This window comes from Pseudophryne corroboree, chromosome 4 (assembly GCF_028390025.1).
Source record: "Pseudophryne corroboree isolate aPseCor3 chromosome 4, aPseCor3.hap2, whole genome shotgun sequence".
Classification (NCBI taxonomy): domain Eukaryota; kingdom Metazoa; phylum Chordata; class Amphibia; order Anura; family Myobatrachidae; genus Pseudophryne; species Pseudophryne corroboree.
In genome coordinates, this window is record NC_086447.1 from 25,157,323 (window position 1) to 25,178,246 (window position 20,924).

At 48.9% G+C, this 20,924-nt stretch overlaps 1 non-coding gene across 1 annotated transcript; it reads right to left on the reverse strand.

Annotated features, from left to right (window-relative positions):
- Positions 1–19,033: 19,033 nt before the first annotated feature.
- On the reverse strand, positions 19,034–19,122 carry TRNAY-GUA (transfer RNA tyrosine (anticodon GUA)). The gene is given in 2 exon segments: positions 19,034–19,069; positions 19,086–19,122. It is a non-coding gene; the product is annotated as a tRNA-Tyr (tRNA).
- Between the last annotated feature and the right edge of the window lie 1,802 nt (positions 19,123–20,924).

A 20,924-nucleotide genomic window follows, 5' to 3' on the forward strand; every position in this document is an offset into this window, starting at 1 on the left:
TGTGGACAGCCCCACCGGTGAATCAGTTGTTGAAATACTTGAGGGTGAAGGCCCCATTTCCCCGGATGGAGGTCGTGCCTGCTTAAGAAGTCCGCTTCCCAGTTGTCCACACCAGGAATGAATATGGCTGAGATGGCCAAGGCGTTGGCTTCCACCCAGAGGAGTATCCTTGACACCTTTAGCATTGCGGCCCTGCTTCTTGTTCCTCCTTGTCTGTTGATGTACGCCACTGCTGTGGCATTGTCCGACTGCACCTGGATGGCCTGATTCTGAAGGAGGTATGAGGCCTGCAGGAGAGCGTTGTAAATTTCCCTGAGTTCCAGGATGTTGATGGGAAGTGCAGATTCCTGATGACCACTTCCCCTGGAACTGGCCTCTGCACCCCAACCCCGGAAGCTGGCATCCGTTGTTAGCAGAGTCCAAGACTGGGTATTGAAACTCCGACCATCCACTAGATGGGAGACTTGTAGCCACCACGACAGGGTGATCCTTGCTTTCGGTGACAGAGTTATACTGCGGTGCATGTGCAGGTGAGATCCTGACTACTTATCCAACAGATCCAGTTGGAACAGCCGTGCATGGAACCTGCCATACTGAATTGCCTCGTAGGAGGCTACCATCTTGCCCAGCATGCGAACGCAAAGATTAAATGAGATCTTGCGTGGTTTTAGCACCAAGCGGACCATAGACTGAATAGTCCAGGCTTTGTCCATTGGAAGGTATACCTTCTTCTAAGACACCGTATCCAGGATCATCCCCAGGAACTGAATTATCTGAGATGATTCCAGGTGTGATTTCTGGATATTTAGGATCCATCCGTGATCCGTAAGCAGACGAGTGGTCAAGTCGATGATGTGCAGCAGCTGTTCCCTGGACACCGCCTTCATCCAAGTACAGGACTATGTTGACACCCATCATACGTAATTGCAGCATCATCTCTGCAATGACTTTAGTGAATACCCTTGGATCCGGCGAGAGACCAAAGGGTAAGACCAGAAACTAGAAATGTTGGTCCAGTACAGCGAACCGGAGGAACACTTGAGGAGTGGGCCAGAGTGGGATATGCAGGTATGCATCCTTGATATCCATGGATACTAGAAACTCCCCCTCCTCCAGACCTGATATCAGCGCTCTTAGTGATTCCATCTTGAATTTGAACACCCGAAGATAAGGGTACAGGGATTTGAGGTTCGGGATCGGCCGAACAGAGCTGTCCGGCTTCAGGACTACAAAGAGACTTGAGCAAAATCCCTTCGTGTGTAACAGAGGAGGTACTGGGACAATAACTCCCGTTGAAAGTAGTTTTAGAATGGCCTCTTGCAAGGTAACTCTTGCAACAGGTGAAGCTGGTAAGCCTGACTTAAAGAATCTAAGAGGAGGTAGTTCCTGAAATTCCAGCCGGTATCCTTGGGATATGAGAACCCTCACCCAAAGATCCCAAGGTCTGCTGTTGCTTTATGTGGGAGAAGTGTTGAAGGCAATCATCTACCTGAAAGTCGCCTTGCTGCTGGGGCCAACCATCATGCGGAGGGCTTCGTGGAAGAGGATCCGGAGGCCTGGTCCGAAGTTCCAGCAGCCGCTGGTTTACGGGACTTACCGTGAGTTCCTCTAGCAGCATTGGAGGCACTTCTGCCTTTGCCTCTGAATCTGACTACATGAAAGGACTGCAGGGAGGGCCCAGGATAGGGTTGTCTAGCAGGAGGCGCAGCAGATGGCAGATATGTATTTTTACCTGCTATCGCCTGAGATATCCACTTGCTGAATAAATCATAAGACAAAGTTCAAGATGGCCACAGCAAGCATGCTGGGTGTTTAATAAACATGTCAGAGACTATAGTCTACAGCAGGAGGTTCAGGGATAATAGCAGGTCAGAATAACCCGATCACTGCAGTAGACATAGGAGTGTATTAACCAGTAACTAGTAACACTTGTGCAATTAGTAACTGCAGTCTGGGAATCACAGGTGCACAGAGGATACTGTACAGCGCGGAGTCAGAACAGAGCAGTGATGAGACTTCCACTAATTCCTGGGTTATTGCCGTGATAACCAGGGCTGCGGCTCAGTAGAAAATGGGTAATCTGGGTCCAGTGACCCGGTAATCCAACCCGTCTATCTTGCATGGTTGGTCCTGGGAAGCACCTGGTAAAATAAGGGGCAGTGTAAGACGGGTCATCCAAACCAGCTCCCGTTTACAGCATGGAGAAGATGGCAACACTGCTGGCTGCCTCTTGCATGACACTATCCGGGGCGGGGCGAGTGATGTCAGAGGGCAGAGCTGGGGTCTCACTGCAGCTGACACTCTGTGTGCAGTGTAAACGGCTCCGTCCCGGGAATAATCTGGGTCTGAGCCATGGTGGAAGGGGCCAGTCCCGGTCTGACCAGTTTGGAAACTTGTTCCAAATCTAGAGTCAGACCCGGGTGGAATAGAGGTATAAGTAATGATAAGACCCTGATACATGACATATGAGCTGCATGTCCGGCCAGTACATCAGTATCACACGCAGACTAAGAATGTGCAGGGTCTCAAGGTCATGCATGCACAGTAAAGGCTGAGGTGGCCATCTTGGTAAAGGTAGCTGCCTGGCTTCAATGTAAGGAGCAGAATACAGCACTGGAATGCCTCCTCTCTAACAGGGGTGAAGGTGCCAGCTCTGGCGCTGCAACCAAATAAGGAGGGGCAGTTGGCGGCCCATGGGCCAACAGCGCAAACTTCCCGGGCGGGGTGGGGGGTGCGGTTGCCACAGGGCAAGTGGGGCACCCTCCTTTTTAGCACCTGGCAAGCCCTGCCAGCTAGTGGAAAGCACTGGCTGGAGGCAGGGGGGATAACGCCGGGGGGGGGGGGGATAAAAGCAGCAGTCGGGGAGATGGAGCTATTACCTCCTTCTCGATGCGTGCAGGAAATCACGCTGCCGGCTCATCTCGCTCATCTTTCTATGTGTTCCAGCCGCAGAACGTGTTTCCGCCAGCGGCACATCTGGCGTCGGGTGGGGGCTTGAGAGCTGCCGAGACTCCCTTCCGCGGCATCCGTTTTCAGTGAGAGAGCAGCTCACCAAGCGATTTACCCAGCGAATAGCGCGCAATGCAGGCCGGCCACCACACTGCAGAGCGCCCAGAAAGGGCCAGTATCTCCCAGCTCACCCTCACCAAGATCTGCGTCTCTCACACACACCATTATTGGCTCCCATTCATATCTATAGGAATAAATACTCAGAATATAAGCAGCACTGACACACAGTGTTGGTGGTATAGTGGTGAGCATAGCTGCCTTCCAAGCAGTTGACCCGGGTTCGATTCCTGGCCAACGCAGGTACTTGTTTTCCATATAATTTTTACTTTAAATAGAATAAGAGTAATTATACAAAGCTCACATAACCCTGGTGTGAGATAACCACAAACAGCAGTAACAGAATGTAATACAGAGTAATGGCGGAAAACTCCCGGTGGGGGCTGTTGCCACAGGGCAGGTAGGACACCCCCCTTTTTAGCACCTGGCAAGCCCCGCAGGCTAGTGGAAGGCACTGGCTGTGAGGCGGTGGTAACGCCAGCTGGGGGAGGGTGCTATTACCTACTTCTCAGCTCATGCAGGAAAGCACGCTGCTGGTCCGTCTCTCTCTCATCTTTCTATGTGTTCCAGCCGCGGCCCGTGTTCCCGCCAGCTGCACATCCGGCGTCGGGTAGGGGTTTGAGAGCTGCCGTGACTCCCTCCAGCTGCATCTGTTTTCTGATTGGCTCCCATTCATATCTATAGTTATAAGTGCTCAGAATACAAGCAACACAGACACACAGCATTGGTGGTATAGTGGTGAGCATAGCTGCCTTCCAAGCAGTTGACCTGGGTTCTATTCCCGGCCAATGCAGATCATTTTGTTTTATTCATTTTTTTAAGACATGAGGGCATGGTTCATCAGGCAGGGGGCATCCAAATGTGCGCTACCACTTATTGCTGCTGTAATTCTACCTTATATAACCCTGGTGTGCGATAACCACAATCACCTGAATCTCAGGCACAGCACTAAAGAAGCAGTCTGTTTTGTGTAATTAGCCAGAGGGCAGGGGGAGGGGGGACAGAGCCGTCCCTAACCAATATGATGCCCTAGGCAAGATTTTAGCCGGTGCCCCCTAACACCACCGCTGGTTCTGCCTCTGACCTTGCACCTCTTTCCCAGCACCATCACCCCTCACCCATAGCAGTCCTTGTACCACCTATATTTTAAATAGGAACCGTTCGCACATTTGACGCACAGCCCAAAAAGGGGCATCTTCTTGCTGGGAAGGGGCAGGGCCACAAAATAGTAACCCCAATTCCAATTACGCCACACAGTACTGCAACTTTATTCACATTTGATCATGCGATAGTGTCCATAATTCATATTACATCCCACAGTAGTATCAATTTACCTTATAAACGTTACTCCTCACAGTAGAGCTCCTTATTCACATTACATCACACTGAATTCACATTACATCACACATTCACATTACATGACACTGAATTGCTCCTTATTCACATTACACCACACCTTATTGCTCTTTATTCACATTAGACGACACAGTAGTGCCCTTTCTATATGCAACATAATGCCACAGAGTAATGCCCCTTACACATGAGACACATTATTAATGTCCTTATAAACATAATGCGCCTTACACATTATGACAACCTTTATTAATACCCTTTTACACATAATGTCCCTTACACATTATGACAACCTTTATTAATACCCTTTTACACATAATGTCCCTTACACATATGCCGCACATTATTAATGCCCTTATACACATAATGACATACATAGTGCCCCTTTACACATATGTTGCACATTATTAATGCATTTTTACATGACACACATAATGCTCCTTACACATATTCTGAACACTACTGCACAACCAACCCACCCGCACACAGCACTCGCACTGCCACTAACACTGTGACCTCTGCCTCTGCTTAGATACAGATGTGTCCTCATAAATCTTGCCTCAATGCTAACGTTGGGCACCTTTTTTTATAAAAAATGCATCTTATTTGCATTGCTATGTGGCTAGGATGCACAAGCAGCTTCTGCTGATTAAAATGATATGCAGCATGCCTATATACTGTGTGAGACTGTGGCTGTATCTGCATATGAAATGCTACACACAGAATATAGGCATGCCGCATATCATTTTAATCAGCAGAAGCTGCTGATGCCCCAAGGCATATCAAATGCCCTAGGCAATTGCCTAGTTTGCCTATGCCTATGGCCGGCTCTGAGGGGGGACTGCAGCAATTACTGCCATGTAACTCATCTCCATTATAACAGAGCAATACGGCACTTAGCTCCAATGATTAGACCAGTAGCGGATCTTGCCACGGGCAAGCAGGACTTTTGCCCGGGGCGCCGCCATCCGGAGGGTGCCGCACCATGGCAAGATCCGCTGCTGCTGTGCCCCCCGCTGCCCACTCTGTCCCGCTGCCCGCTGTGAAGGGAAACTAGACGCTACGCGTCTAGTTTCCCTTCGTGGAGAGGACCTTTACTGTGTGGTGCGCGATGATGTCATCGCGCACCACACAGCAAAAGTAGAGATGAGCGGGTTCGGTTTCTCTGAATCCGAACCCGCCAGAACTTCATGTTTTTTTTCACGGGTCCGAGCGACTCGGATCTTCCCGCCTTGCTCGGTTAACCCGAGCGCGCCCGAACGTCATCATGACGCTGTCGGATTCTCGCGAGGCTCGGATTCTATCGCGAGACTCGGATTCTATATAAGGAGCCGCGCGTCGCCGCCATTTTCACACGTGCATTGAGATTGATAGGGAGAGGACGTGGCTGGCGTCCTCTCCGTTTAGACACTTGATTTACTAATTTTGGGGAGCATTAGGAGTACTCAGTAGTGTACAGTGCAGAGTTTTGCTGATAGTGACCAGTGACCACCACTTTTATTTATAATCCGTTCTCTGCCTGAAAAAAGCGATACACAGCACACAGTGACTCAGTCACATACATACCATATCTGTGTGCACTGCTCAGGCTCAGGCCAGTGTGCTGCATCATCTATATATATTATATATCTGTCTGACTGCTCAGCTCACACAGCTTATAATTGTGGGGGAGACTGGGGAGCACTACTGCAGTGCCAGTTATAGGTTATAGCAGGAGCCAGGAGTACATAATATTATATTAAAATTAAACAGTGCACACTTTTGCTGCAGGAGTGCCACTGCCAGTGTGACTAGTGACCAGTGACCTGACCACCAGTATATAATATTAGTAGTATACTATCTCTTTATCAACCAGTCTATATTAGCAGCAGACACAGTACAGTGCGGTAGTTCACGGCTGTGGCTACCTCTGTGTCGGCACTCGGCAGCCCGTCCATAATTGTATATACCAGTGACCTAACCGTGTTTTTTTTTTCTTTCTTTATACATACATACTAGTTACGAGTATACTATCTCTTTATCAACCAGTCTATATATTAGCAGCAGACACAGTACAGTGCGGTAGTTCACGGCTGTGGCTACCTCTGTGTCGGCACTCGGCAGCCCGTCCATAATTGTATATACCAGTGACCTAACCGTGGTTTTTTTTTCTTTCTTTATACATACATACTAGTTACGAGTATACTATCTCTTTATCAACCAGTCTATATATTAGCAGCAGACACAGTACAGTGCGGTAGTTCACGGCTGTGGCTACCTCTGTGTCGGCACTCGGCAGCCCGTCCATAATTGTATATACCACCTAACCGTGGTTTTTTTTTCTTTCTTTATACATACATACTAGTTACGAGTATACTATCTCTTTATCAACCAGTCTATATATTAGCAGCAGACACAGTACAGTGCGGTAGTTCACGGCTGTGGCTACCTCTGTGTCGGCACTCCGCAGCCCGTCCATAATTGTATATACCAGTGACCTAACCGTGGTTTTTTTTTCTTTCTTTATACATACATACTAGTTACGAGTATACTATCTCTTTATCAACCAGTCTATATATTAGCAGCAGACACAGTACAGTGCGGTAGTTCACGGCTGTGGCTACCTCTGTGTCGGCACTCGGCAGCCCGTCCATAATTGTATATACCAGTGACCTAACCGTGGTTTTTTTTTCTTTCTTTATACATACATACTAGTTACGAGTATACTATCTCTTTATCAACCAGTCTATATATTAGCAGCAGACACAGTACAGTGCGGTAGTTCACGGCTGTGGCTACCTCTGTGTCGGCACTCGGCAGCCCGTCCATAATTGTATATACCAGTGACCTAACCGTGGTTTTTTTTTCTTTCTTTATACATACATACTAGTTACGAGTATACTATCTCTTTATCAACCAGTCTATATATTAGCAGCAGACACAGTACAGTGCGGTAGTTCATGGCTGTGGCTACCTCTGTGTCGGCACTCGGCAGCCCGTCCATAATTGTATATACCAGTGACCTAACCGTGGTTTTTTTTTCTTTCTTTATACATACATACTAGTTACGAGTATACTATCTCTTTATCAACCAGTCTATATATTAGCAGCAGACACAGTACAGTGCGGTAGTTCACGGCTGTGGCTACCTCTGTGTCGGCACTCGGCAGCCCGTCCATAATTGTATACTAGTATCCAATCCATCCATCTCCATTGTTTACCTGAGGTGCCTTTTAGTTGTGCCTATTAAAATATGGAGAACAAAAATGTTGAGGTTCCAAAATTAGGGAAAGATCAAGATCCACTTCCACCTCGTGCTGAAGCTGCTGCCACTAGTCATGGCCGAGACGATGAAATGCCAGCAACTTCGTCTGCCAAGGCCGATACCCAATGGCATAGTACAGAGCATGTCAAAACCAAAACACCAAATATCAGTAAAAAAAGGACTCCAAAACCTAAAATAAAATTGTCGGAGGAGAAGCGTAAACTTGCCAATATGCCATTTACCACACGGAGTGGCAAGGAACGGCTGAGGCCCTGGCCTATGTTCATGGCTAGTGGTTCAGCTTCACATGAGGATGGAAGCACTCAGCCTCTCGCTAGAAAACTGAAAAGACTCAAGCTGGCAAAAGCACCGCAAAGAACTGTGCGTTCTTTGAAATCCCAAATCCACAAGGAGAGTCCAATTGTGTCGGTTGCGATGCCTGACCTTCCCAACACTGGACGTGAAGAGCATGCGCCTTCCACCATTTGCACGCCCCCTGCAAGTGCTGGAAGGAGCACCCGCAGTCCAGTTCCTGATAGTCAGATTGAAGATGTCAGTGTTGAAGTACACCAGGATGAGGAGGATATGGGTGTTGCTGGCGCTGGGGAGGAAATTGACCAGGAGGATTCTGATGGTGAGGTGGTTTGTTTAAGTCAGGCACCCGGGGAGACACCTGTTGTCCGTGGGAGGAATATGGCCGTTGACATGCCAGGTGAAAATACCAAAAAAATCAGCTCTTCGGTGTGGAGGTATTTCACCAGAAATGCGGACAACAGGTGTCAAGCCGTGTGTTCCCTTTGTCAAGCTGTAATAAGTAGGGGTAAGGACGTTAACCACCTCGGAACATCCTCCCTTATACGTCACCTGCAGCACATTCATAATAAGTCAGTGACAAGTTCAAAAACTTTGGGTGACAGCGGAAGCAGTCCACTGACCAGTAAATCCCTTCCTCTTGTAACCAAGCTCACGCAAACCACCCCACCAACTCCCTCAGTGTCAATTTCCTCCTTCCCCAGGAATGCCAATAGTCCTGCAGGCCATGTCACTGGCAAGTCTGACGAGTCCTCTCCTGCCTGGGATTCCTCCGATGCATCCTTGCGTGTAACGCCTACTGCTGCTGGCGCTGCTGTTGTTGCCGCTGGGAGTCGATGGTCATCCCAGAGGGGAAGTCGTAAGCCCACTTGTACTACTTCCAGTAAGCAATTGACTGTTCAACAGTCCTTTGCGAGGAAGATGAAATATCACAGCAGTCATCCTACTGCAAAGCGGATAACTGAGTCCTTGACAACTATGTTGGTGTTAGACGTGCGTCCGGTATCCGCCGTTAGTTCACAGGGAACTAGACAATTTATTGAGGCAGTGTGCCCCCGTTACCAAATACCATCTAGGTTCCACTTCTCTAGGCAGGCGATACCGAGAATGTACACGGACGTCAGAAAAAGACTCACCAGTGTCCTAAAAAATGCAGTTGTACCCAATGTCCACTTAACCACGGACATGTGGACAAGTGGAGCAGGGCAGGGTCAGGACTATATGACTGTGACAGCCCACTGGGTAGATGTATGGACTCCCGCCGCAAGAACAGCAGCGGCGGCACCAGTAGCAGCATCTCGCAAACGCCAACTCTTTCCTAGGCAGGCTACGCTTTGTATCACCGCTTTCCAGAATACGCACACAGCTGAAAACCTCTTACGGCAACTGAGGAAGATCATCGCGGAATGGCTTACCCCAATTGGACTCTCCTGTGGATTTGTGGCATCGGACAACGCCAGCAATATTGTGTGTGCATTGTCAGGAATCGACTCACCAAGCTGACATCTGTCCGCCGCTGCGGACTCCGTCCTGGGTCCCTGCGGTCATCTGTCGTCCACGTCCCTGCCATCGGACGCCATCATGGGCCTGGGAGCGCTCCTGTGACAGCGGGTGTGTAGCACGCCGCGTTCCCGCTAGGCCGCGGCATGGGCGCCGCCATGACAGTTTCCAACAGTCAGCATACAGCGGCCAATCCGGTGCTTGGCCGCACCTACTTTCCCTCACTCCACCAATGTCTGTGAACCAAGGGGTATATAAGAGACTGCAGGATCAGTCTGCAGGCATCCTGGACTTTGTGTCACTCCTGCGACCCATGTGAAAGGATCTGTTCCTGTTTCCTCCGTGTTCCTGGCTCTCTACCTAAGACTTGTACTCCTGGTTATTACACAGCTCCGTGGAACTTCAAGTCCCAGCAATACCTGCATTTCATCAACAGGCTTCACACCCATCATCATCTTGTGTGCTTCAGCCTTGCAGTAAAGACTGACTCCAGGTGTGTTCCATTCCTCCACCTGTGATACAGCTTGCTTGCTGTCAGTGCTTCACCACCTGCACTGTGGACTTAGTCAGACTCCTGCCTCTGCTACCAGGTTTGCCATTTAATATCATCACTGCCAAGTTCCATGTTTTAACCTGCACTGGTTTCCATACCAGAATCATCTTCACAAGTTATCATTTCATCTGTTTATCATCTTACCGGTTATCATTTCTCAGTCATCATTCATTCCGTTGCCATAAGACTTTCAGCTATTACGCTGTGTGATTGACATTTGCATTTATTATTATTATTATTTATGCTGCCGTTCTGTTAACCATCTGTTGAATAAATATCATTGCGCTCATGCGCAGAAACGTTATCCAGCCTCCTCGTTTTCTCCCATCCACCTCCACTGACCCACTAGCGCCCCCTCCGGGGACACAGTCAAAACACAATCTGACAGTAAGTCCAGGATCGATGGACTCGGATGGTGGACGGAGTGTGGGGTCAGAGGCCTTGCAAAATCTGGTCTCCCGTCTGGATGGTCAAGAGGCTGCGCAGCAGCAGATGTTCCAGTTCCTGCAAGGGATGTCCTCCCGGATAGATACACTACAGCAATCCCTGCCTAGTGTACACACTTCTGCAGTTCCTGTTACTCCAGCACCTGCCAGTACTATGAGTTCCTCTACGCCGGCTTCATCAGCTCCAGTGTCACGTCTGCACCTGCCCGTGCCAAGCAAGTATGATGGCAGTCCAAAGTTATGTCGCGGGTTTCTCAACCAATGTGAAATCCAGTTTGAGTTGTTGTCACATAATTTCCCCACGCCAAGATCCAAGGTTGCCTACATCATCTCCTTACTTTCTGGATCTGCTCTGAACTGGGTGTCTCCTCTGTGGGAACGTGCTGACCCTCTGATTAACAACTACACAGAATTCGTGTCAACCTTCAGACGGATCTTTGACGAGCCTGGTCGTGCAACATCAGCTTCTGCTGACCTGATCCAACTTCGTCAAGGTACCCGTAGTATGGGACAATATGTCATTCAGTTCCAGACGTTGGCCGCAGAGATTCAGTGGAACAATCAGGCCCTGGTAGCAGCTTTCTGGCATGGACTTTCTGACCGGATCAAAGACGAACTGGCGACCCGCGACCTTCCTGTACAATTGTCTGAATTAATTTCCTTGTGCATCAAGTTGGACTCTCGCATCCGCGAACGCAATAATGAACGCGCTCGGAGTGAGCCACGCAGATCAAGGATGATACCCTCCGTACAGTTCCAGTCTCCCTCTTCTGACGAGCCTATGCAAGTAAATAGGTCCCGCCTAACTCCTGAAGAGCGGGCAAGAAGAATTCGTGAGAGACTTTGTCTGTATTGTGCGGCTGCAGGCCACCAGATTAACTCCTGCACAGTGCGTTCGGGAAACGCCAGATCCTGACTTGTAAAGGAGGAGTCAAGTTGGGATCTTCTAGACAAGCTCCTTCTAATCAAGACCTTATCCTTCCTGTGACATTAGAGACTTCAGTTGGGCTCCAGTCCGCATCAGCATTAGTGGACTGTGGAGCTGCAGGAAACTTCATCACCCAAGCTGCGGTAAATAAATTTTGCTTGCCTATTTGTGAACTTTCCTGTCCAGTTTATATTACCGCCGTGGATGGTAGTCGAATCTCCAAGGGGAATATTTCTCATCAAACTGTACCAGTGGTCTTGGGAGTTGGATTCCTACACTCTGAACTGATTAAGTTCTTAGTCATTCCTCAAGCCACCCAGGAGATCGTCTTGGGCATGCCCTGGCTCCAGCTACATAATCCACAGTTTGACTGGTCAACGTTACAGCTTACCTCATGGGGTTCACATTGCCATCAGTCCTGTTTAGCCCAAATTTGTCCCATAAAGTCTGCTGAAGTAAAGACACAGTCAAGTCTACCTGCGGCTTATCAAGATTTCTCTGATGTCTTTAGTGAGAAGGCCGCAGATGTCCTGCCGCCCCATAGGGAATGGGATTGTCCCATCGATCTCCTTCCTGACAAGAAGCCACCTAGGGGGCGCACCTACCCGTTGTCTGTTCCTGAAACTGAGGCGATGAGCGATTATATCAGGGAGAACCTACAGAAGGGATTCATCCGTCCTTCATCATCACCCGCTGGTGCAGGCTTCTTCTTTGTCAAAAAGAAGGATGGAGGACTGCGTCCATGCATTGACTACCGAGGTCTCAATGACATTACCATTAAAAATAGTTATCCATTACCACTCATTACCGAATTATTCGACAGAGTTAAAGGAGCCCGCATCTTCACCAAGTTAGATCTCCGCGGTGCCTACAATCTCATCAGAATCCGGAGTGGTGACGAATGGAAGACAGCCTTTAACACTCGAGATGGCCATTACGAGTACCTGGTAATGCCATTCGGGTTGAGTAATGCTCCAGCAGTGTTCCAACACTTTGTGAACGAAATCTTCCGTGACGTTCTGTATAAGTACCTCGTTGTTTATCTGGATGATATCCTCATCTTCTCCCAAGACCTTCCATCTCATCGTCTACAAGTCCGTGAAGTCCTCCGACGTCTTCGTGAGAACCGGCTCTACGGTAAACTATCCAAATGCACCTTTGAAGTTCCCTCTATACCCTTCCTGGGTTATATAATTTCCGGATCGGATCTCCAGATGGACCCGACAAAGTTGGAAGCCATTGCCAATTGGTCCATCCCAAATTCTCTCAAGTCTATTCAGCGGTTCCTGGGATTTGCCAACTACTATAGGAAATTTATTCGGGGATTCTCCACTCTCATCGCTCCTATTACCAACCTGACTCGGAAAGGGGCAAATCATTCCAACTGGTCAGAAGAAGCTTTAGCAGCTTTCCAGAAGATCAAGCTGGCCTTTATGTCTGCTCCAGTTCTGTCTCAGCCAGATGTAAACAGACCGTTCGAGTTAGAGGTGGATGCCTCCACAGTTGGAGTTGGAGCTGTTCTCTCCCAGAAGGGAACCGATGGGAAAATCCACCCCTGTGGATTTTATTCTCGTAAATTCCTTCCTGCAGAAGCTAACTACTCCGTTGGAGATCAAGAACTACTGGCGATCAAGCTGGCCCTCGAGGAATGGAGGTATCTCCTAGAAGGGGCCAAACATCCGTTCAACATCTATACGGATCATAAAAACCTGCTATATTTAAAGGCAGCCCAGTGCCTTAATCCTCGCCAGTCCAGGTGGGCTATGTTTTTCTCACGTTTTAACTTTAAGCTTCATTTCCGCCCAGGTTCGCAGAATGTTAAAGCTGACGCTTTATCCCGATCTATGGAATCCGAAGAGGAAACGCCTGACTCAGTTCCACATTCCATCCTGAGTCCAGTGGTATTCGCTGCATCTCAAGTCTCCCCAGCTCCTCCTCCTGGTAAGACTTTTGTTTCCCCAGAACTCCGCCCTAAGTTGCTATCTTGGGCCCATCAATCCAAGTTCACCGGTCATCCTGGTGTCCTGAAGACCTTCAAGTTTCTCTCTGAGACATACTGGTGGCCAAAGATGAAGGCTGACATCAAGGATTTCGTGGCATCCTGTCCTAAGTGTGTGCAGCACAAGACTCCTCGTCAGTCTCCAGCAGGTCAGTTACAACCATTATCTGTTCCTAGTCGTCCCTGGTCACACCTGTCCATGGATTTTATCACCGACCTTCCTCCTTCCCAAGGATACAATACCATCTGGGTCGTAGTGGACAGATTTACCAAGATGGCCCATTTTGTTCCTCTCCAGGGTCTCCCTTCTGCCCCAAAACTTGCCCAAATCTTCCTACGGGAGATTTTCCGCTTACACGGTCTACCCTCAGAAATAATATCCGACCGAGGTGTACAGTTTGTAGCAAGGTTTTGGAGGGCTCTCTGTTCTGCCATGCAAGTCAAGCTGAAGTTTTCGTCATCTTACCATCCTCAGACGAATGGGCAGACAGAGAGGGTAAATCAAGAACTAGAGACGTTTTTAAGATTGTATGTTTCATCTTCTCAGGATGACTGGTTCGATCTGCTCCCATGGGCCGAGTTTGCCCACAACTTCCGCTACCACACTGCCACTGGGACAACACCATTCTTTGCGGTATATGGGCAGCATCCTCGTGTTCCAGACTTCCAAGAACTCCCTCATATGGACGTTCCTGCTGCCACTACTGCATTGACTCAGTTTTCTTCAATCTGGAAGAAGATTCACATTTCTCTCAAGAAGGCCTCCAGCCGGTATAAATACTTTGCTGACCGCAAAAGACGCGCGGTTCCTAGCCTGAAACCTGGGGACAAGGTTTGGCTGTCGACCCGTAACCTCCGTCTTAGGGTCCCGTCTATGAAATTTGCACCACGTTTCATTGGTCCCTTTCCTGTCGAAAAAGTCATTAACCCTGTGGCCTACAAACTGAAGTTACCACCTTCTCTTCGAATACCTAATGCTTTTCATGTTTCTCTCCTCAGACCTTTAGTCCTGAACCGTTTTCAGAGTGCTCTTCCAGTTGGCCCCAAAATTCGAACTCAGCGGGGCGTGGAATTCGAGATTGGCAAAATTCTGGACTCCCGTTGCCGGTATGGACGTCTCCAGTACCTGGTCGATTGGTCCGGTTATGGCCCAGAGGAGAGAAGTTGGGTAAATTCGATGGATGTCCATGCTCCAAGGTTGGTCCGTGTCTTCCATAACACTCATCCTTCCAAGCCACGTGGGTGTTCGGTGCCCACCCTTAAAGGGGGGGGTACTGTCAGGAATCGACTCACCAAGCTGACATCTGTCCGCCGCTGCGGACTCCGTCCTGGGTCCCTGCGGTCATCTGTCGTCCACGTCCCTGCCATCGGACGCCATCATGGGCCTGGGAGCGCTCCTGTGACAGCGGGTGTGTAGCACGCCGCGTTCCCGCTAGGCCGCGGCATGGGCGCCGCCATGACAGTTTCCAACAGTCAGCATACAGCGGCCAATCCGGTGCTTGGCCGCACCTACTTTCCCTCACTCCACCAATGTCTGTGAACCAAGGGGTATATAAGAGACTGCAGGATCAGTCTGCAGGCATCCTGGACTTTGTGTCACTCCTGCGACCCATGTGAAAGGATCTGTTCCTGTTTCCTCCGTGTTCCTGGCTCTCTACCTAAGACTTGTACTCCTGGTTATTACACAGCTCCGTGGAACTTCAAGTCCCAGCAATACCTGCATTTCATCAACAGGCTTCACACCCATCATCATCTTGTGTGCTTCAGCCTTGCAGTAGAGACTGACTCCAGGTGTGTTCCATTCCTCCACCTGTGATACAGCTTGCTTGCTGTCAGTGCTTCACCACCTGCACTGTGGACTTAGTCAGACTCCTGCCTCTGCTACCAGGTTTGCCATTTAATATCATCACTGCCAAGTTCCATGTTTTAACCTGCACTGGTTTCCATACCAGAATCATCTTCACAAGTTATCATTTCATCTGTTTATCATCTTACCGGTTATCATTTCTCAGTCATCATTCATTCCGTTGCCATAAGACTTTCAGCTATTACGCTGTGTGATTGACATTTGCATTTATTATTATTATTATTTCTGCTGCCGTTCTGTTAACCATCTGTTGAATAAATATCATTGCGCTCATGCGCAGAAACGTTATCCAGCCTCCTCGTTTTCTCCCATCCACCTCCACTGACCCACTAGCGCCCCCTCCGGGCACACAGTCAAAACACAATCTGACATGCATTAAATATGGGCAAATTCCAGCACGTCCCATGTTTTGCACATACCTTGAATTTGGTGGTGCAGAATTTTTTTAAAAACGACAGGGGCGTGCAAGAGATGCTGTCGGTGGCCAGAAAAATTGCGGGACACTTTCGGCGTACAGGCACCACGTACAGAAGACTGGAGCACCACCAAAAACTACTGAACCTGCCCTGCCATCATCTGAAGCAAGAAGTGGTAACGAGGTGGAATTCAACCCTCTATATGCTTCAGAGGTTGGAGGAGCAGCAAAAGGCCATTCAAGCCTATACAATTGAGCACGATATAGGAGATGGAATGCACCTGTCTCAAGTGCAGTGGAGAATGATTTCAACGTTGTGCAAGGTTCTGATGCCCTTTGAACTTGCCACACGTGAAGTCAGTTCAGACACTGCCAGCCTGAGTCAGGTCATTCCCCTCATCAGGCTTTTGCAGAAGAAGCTGGAGGCATTGAAGAAGGAGCTAAAAGGGAGCGATTCCGCTAGGCATGTGGGACTTGTGGATGCAGCCCTTAATTCGCTTAACAAGGATTCACGGGTGGTCAATCTGTTGAAATCAGAGCACTACATTTTGGCCACCGTGCTCGATCCTAGATTTAAAGCCTACCTTGGATCTCTCTTTCCGGCAGACACAGGTCTGCTGGGGTTGAAAGACCTGCTGGTGACAAAATTGTCAAGTCAAGCGGAACGCGACCTGTCAACATCTCCTCCTTCACATTCTCCCGCAACTGGGGGTGCGAGGAAAAGGCTCAGAATTCCGAGCCCACCCGCTGGCGGTGATGCAGGGCAGTCTGGAGCGACTGCTGATGCTGACATCTGGTCCGGACTGAAGGACCTGACAGCGATTACGGACATGTCGTCTACTGTCACTGCATATGATTCTCTCAACATTGATAGAATGGTGGAGGATTATATGAGTGACCGCATCCAAGTAGGCACGTCACACAGTCCGTACTTATACTGGCAGGAAAAAGAGGCAATTTGGAGGCCCTTGCACAAACTGGCTTTATTCTACCTAAGTTGCCCTCCCACAAGTGTGTACTCCGAAAGAGTGTTTAGTGCCGCCGCTCACCTTGTCAGCAATCGGCGTACGAGGTTACATCCAGAAAATGTGGAGAAGATGATGTTCATTAAAATGAATTATAATCAATTCCTCCGCGGAGACATTGACCAGCAGCAATTGCCTCCACAAAGTACACAGGGAGCTGAGATGGTGGATTCCAGTGGGGACGAATTGATAATCTGTGAGGAGGGGGATGTACACGGTGATATATCGGAGGGTGAAGATGAGGTGGACATCTTGCCTCTGTAGAGCCAGTTTGTGCAAGGAGAGATTAATTGCTTCTTTTTTGGGGGGGGTCCAAACCAACCCGTCATATCAGTCACAGTCGTGTGGCAGACCCTGTCACTGAAAAGATGGGTTGGTTAAAGTGTGCATGTCCTGTTTTGTTTATACAACATAAGGGTGGGTGGGAGGGCCCAAGGATAATTCCATCTTGCACCTCTTTTTTCTTTTCTTTTTCTTTGCATCATGTGCTGATTGGGGAGGGTTTTTTGGAAGGGACATCCTGCGTGACACTGCAGTGCCACTCCTAGATGGGCCCGGTGTTTGTGTCGGCCACTAGGGTCGCTAATCTTACTCACACAGCTACCTCATTGCGCCTCTTTTTTTCTTTGCGTCATGTGCTGTTTGGGGAGGGTTTTTTGGAAGGGACATCCTGCGTGACACTGCAGTGCCACTCCTAGATGTGCCCGGTGTTTGTGTCGGCCACTAGGGTCGCTAATCTTACTCACACAGCTACCTCATTGCGCCTCTTTTTTTCTTTGCGTCATGTGCTGTTTGGGGAGGGTTTTTTGGAAGGGACATCCTGCGTGACACTGCAGTGCCACTCCTAGATGGGCCCGGTGTTTGTGTCGGCCACTAGGGTCGCTAATCTTACTCACACAGTCAGCTACCTCATTGCGCCTCTTTTTTTCTTTGCGTCATGTGCTGTTTGGGGAGGGTTTTTTGGAAGGGCCATCCTGCGTGACACTGCAGTGCCACTCCTAGATGGGCCCGGTGTTTGTGTCGGCCACTAGGGTCGCTAATCTTACTCACACAGTCAGCTACCTCATTGCGCCTCTTTTTTTCTTTGCGTCATGTGCTGTTTGGGGAGGGTTTTTTGGAAGGGCCATCCTGCGTGACACTGCAGTGCCACTCCTAGATGGGCCCAGTGTTTGTGTCGGCCACTAGGGTCGCTAATCTTACTCACACAGCTACCTCATTGCGCCTCTTTTTTTCTTTGCGTCATGTGCTGTTTGGGGAGGGTTTTTTGGAAGGGACATCCTGCGTGACACTGCAGTGCCACTCCTAGATGGGCCCGGTGTTTGTGTCGGCCACTAGGGTCGCTTATCTTACTCACACAGCGACCTCGGTGCAAATTTTAGGACTAAAAATAATATTGTGAGGTGTGAGGTATTCAGAATAGACTGAAAATGAGTGTAAATTATGGTTTTTGAGGTTAATAATACTTTGGGATCAAAATGACCCCCAAATTCTATGATTTAAGCTGTTTTTTAGTGTTTTTGGAAAAAAACACCCGAATCCAAAACACACCCGAATCCGACAAAAATAATTCGGTGAGGTTTTGCCAAAACGCGTTCGAACCCAAAACACGGCCGCGGAACCGAACCCAAAACCAAAACACAAAACCCGAAAAATTTCAGGCGCTCATCTCTAAGCAAAAGTCCTCTCCACGAAGGGAAACTAGACGCTACGCGTCTAGTTTCCCTTCGTGGAGAGGACCTTTGCTGTGCGGTGCACGATGACGTCATCGCGCCCCGCACATCATTTCAGCAGCGCTACTACTGAACAGGGGGTGTAACTGACCATGCCCCCTGTATGAAGCCACACCCCTGTTGCCGCCCGGGGCACAAAAAGCCCCTGAGCTGGCCCTGGATTAGACGCACGGCTGCTGGCACCATTGTAGTGTGGTCTGATGGTCACATGGTGACAGGGGATCACAGATCTCTCACCTATCTGCAATGCTCCCAGACACCAGGTGTGAGGCACATGTGACCTGGTAACCCTTTACCTGCCTGGTGACCACAGCCGGACTCCTCTCCCCCAGCAGACAGACCACTGGAGCTATGGAAGCCATCTCCTGCCACAGGACCTGTGTCAGCCAACCCTGTCCTGTGCTCACATGTAATGAGATAAACCGTAATTACACTAATAGAAGCTCAGCAGTGGACAACGTGATTAACATGCCCCGGCACAGAAAAGGATTTCCTATGTTAAGTGCAAAAGAAAAAACAAGGTGAACCATCTGTATTTGTGGGTCATTAATATATCAGAAATTAACATCTCAGCAAATAGTTAAACAAAAGCAACTCCTTAGAGCCGGAATTGAACCAGCGACCTAAGGATCTCTGTGTCAATCCCACTACAGTCCTCCGCTCTACCAGCTGAGATATCGAAGGGTTGGGGCTACTGATTGGTTACATGGAAATAACCATACACATCCCATGCTGTTTATTAATATCTAATGGTTTGAAATATTCAAAAATGTTGGAACATGTGAGAAGACAAAAACATTATCATCGCAGGTCAGGATGGTGATATATATATCTCCACATTAAAAAAGTTTATTTGAGGTTACCCAGAATTAGTGACTACTGAACTTGAGCATGTGTGTCATCTTCAGTTTTCAAGGATACAAAACCTTTCGGCCTCGGCATTACTTGGCATACATCACCATTATTATATCAAATCTTTGTAGACCCAGGGCGGGTACAAGGCGTCATGGCGCTCTAGACAACATTTTAGCTGACAATGCCTCTTCCTTTAAATGATCTCACAAGTAACTTTTGGAAAAATGAATAAATCTAACCCGCTCCTGGATGGCTAGGCAGCAGTCCGGATACATGGATGTGTGATGCAAAGCGCTGTCCAGACTCCACTACTGCAAGACATCTAGATGGGACGGAGGGGTAGACTGACTGTTAGGACAAAGAGGACGGCAGCAGTAAGAAGAGACCACATCACTGAGACACACCGACATAGGGGGTCATTCCGAGTTGATCGCTGGCTACGGATTTTCGCAGCGCAGCGATTATGGCAGAACGGGGCTAATCTGCACATGCAATCCACACGCATGTCGAACAAGTACAAAGAGCATCGTGGTTTTGCACAGGTTCTAGCGACGCTTACATTCGCACTGCCGAATGCAAGGAGATTGACAGGTAGTGGGAGTTTATGGGTGTCAATTGACCGTTTTCTGGGAGTGTTTGGAAAAACGCAGGCGTGGCCGGGCGGGTATCTGACGTCAATTCCACGACCTTCGTCCCAGCAATCATCGCACAGGATAAGTAACTACAGGGCTGGTCTTGTTCTGCACAAAAATAAGAATTTACTTACCGATAATTCTATTTCTCGGAGTCCGTAGTGGATGCTGGGGTTCCTGAAAGGACCATGGGGAATAGCGGCTCCGCAGGAGACAGGGCACAAAAAGTAAAGCTTTAGGATCAGGTGGTGTGCACTGGCTCCTCCCCCTATGACCCTCCTCCAAGCCTCAGTTAGGTACTGTGCCCGGACGAGCGTACACAATAAGGAAGGATTTATGAATCCCGGGTAAGACTCATACCAGCCACACCAATCACACTGTACAACCTGTGATCTGAACCCAGTTAACAGTATGATAACAGCGGAGCCTCTGAAAAGATGGCTCACAACAATAATAACCCGATTTCTGTAACTATGTACAAGTAATGCAGATAATCCGCACTTGGGATGGGCGCCCAGCATCCACTACGGACTCCGAGAAATAGAATTATCGGTAAGTAAATTCTTATTTTCTCTATCGTCCTAGTGGATGCTGGGGTTCCTGAAAGGACCATGGGGATTATACCAAAGCTCCCAAACGGGCGGGAGAGTGCGGATGACTCTGCAGCACCGAATGAGAGAACTCCAGGTCCTCCTTAGCCAGGGTATCAAATTTGTAGGATTTTACAAACGTGTTTGCCCCTGACTAAATAGCCGCTCGGCAAAGTTGTAAAGCCGAGACCCCTCGGGCAGCCGCCCAAGATGAGCCCACCTTCCTTGTGGAATGGGCATTTACATATTTTGGCTGTGGCAGGCCTGCCACAGAATGTGCAAGCTGAATTGTATTACACATCCAACTAGCAAAAGTCTGCTTAAAAGCAAGAGCACCCAGTTTGTTGGGTGCATACAGGATAACAGCAAGTCAGTTTTCCTGACTCCAGCCGTCCTGGAACCTATATTT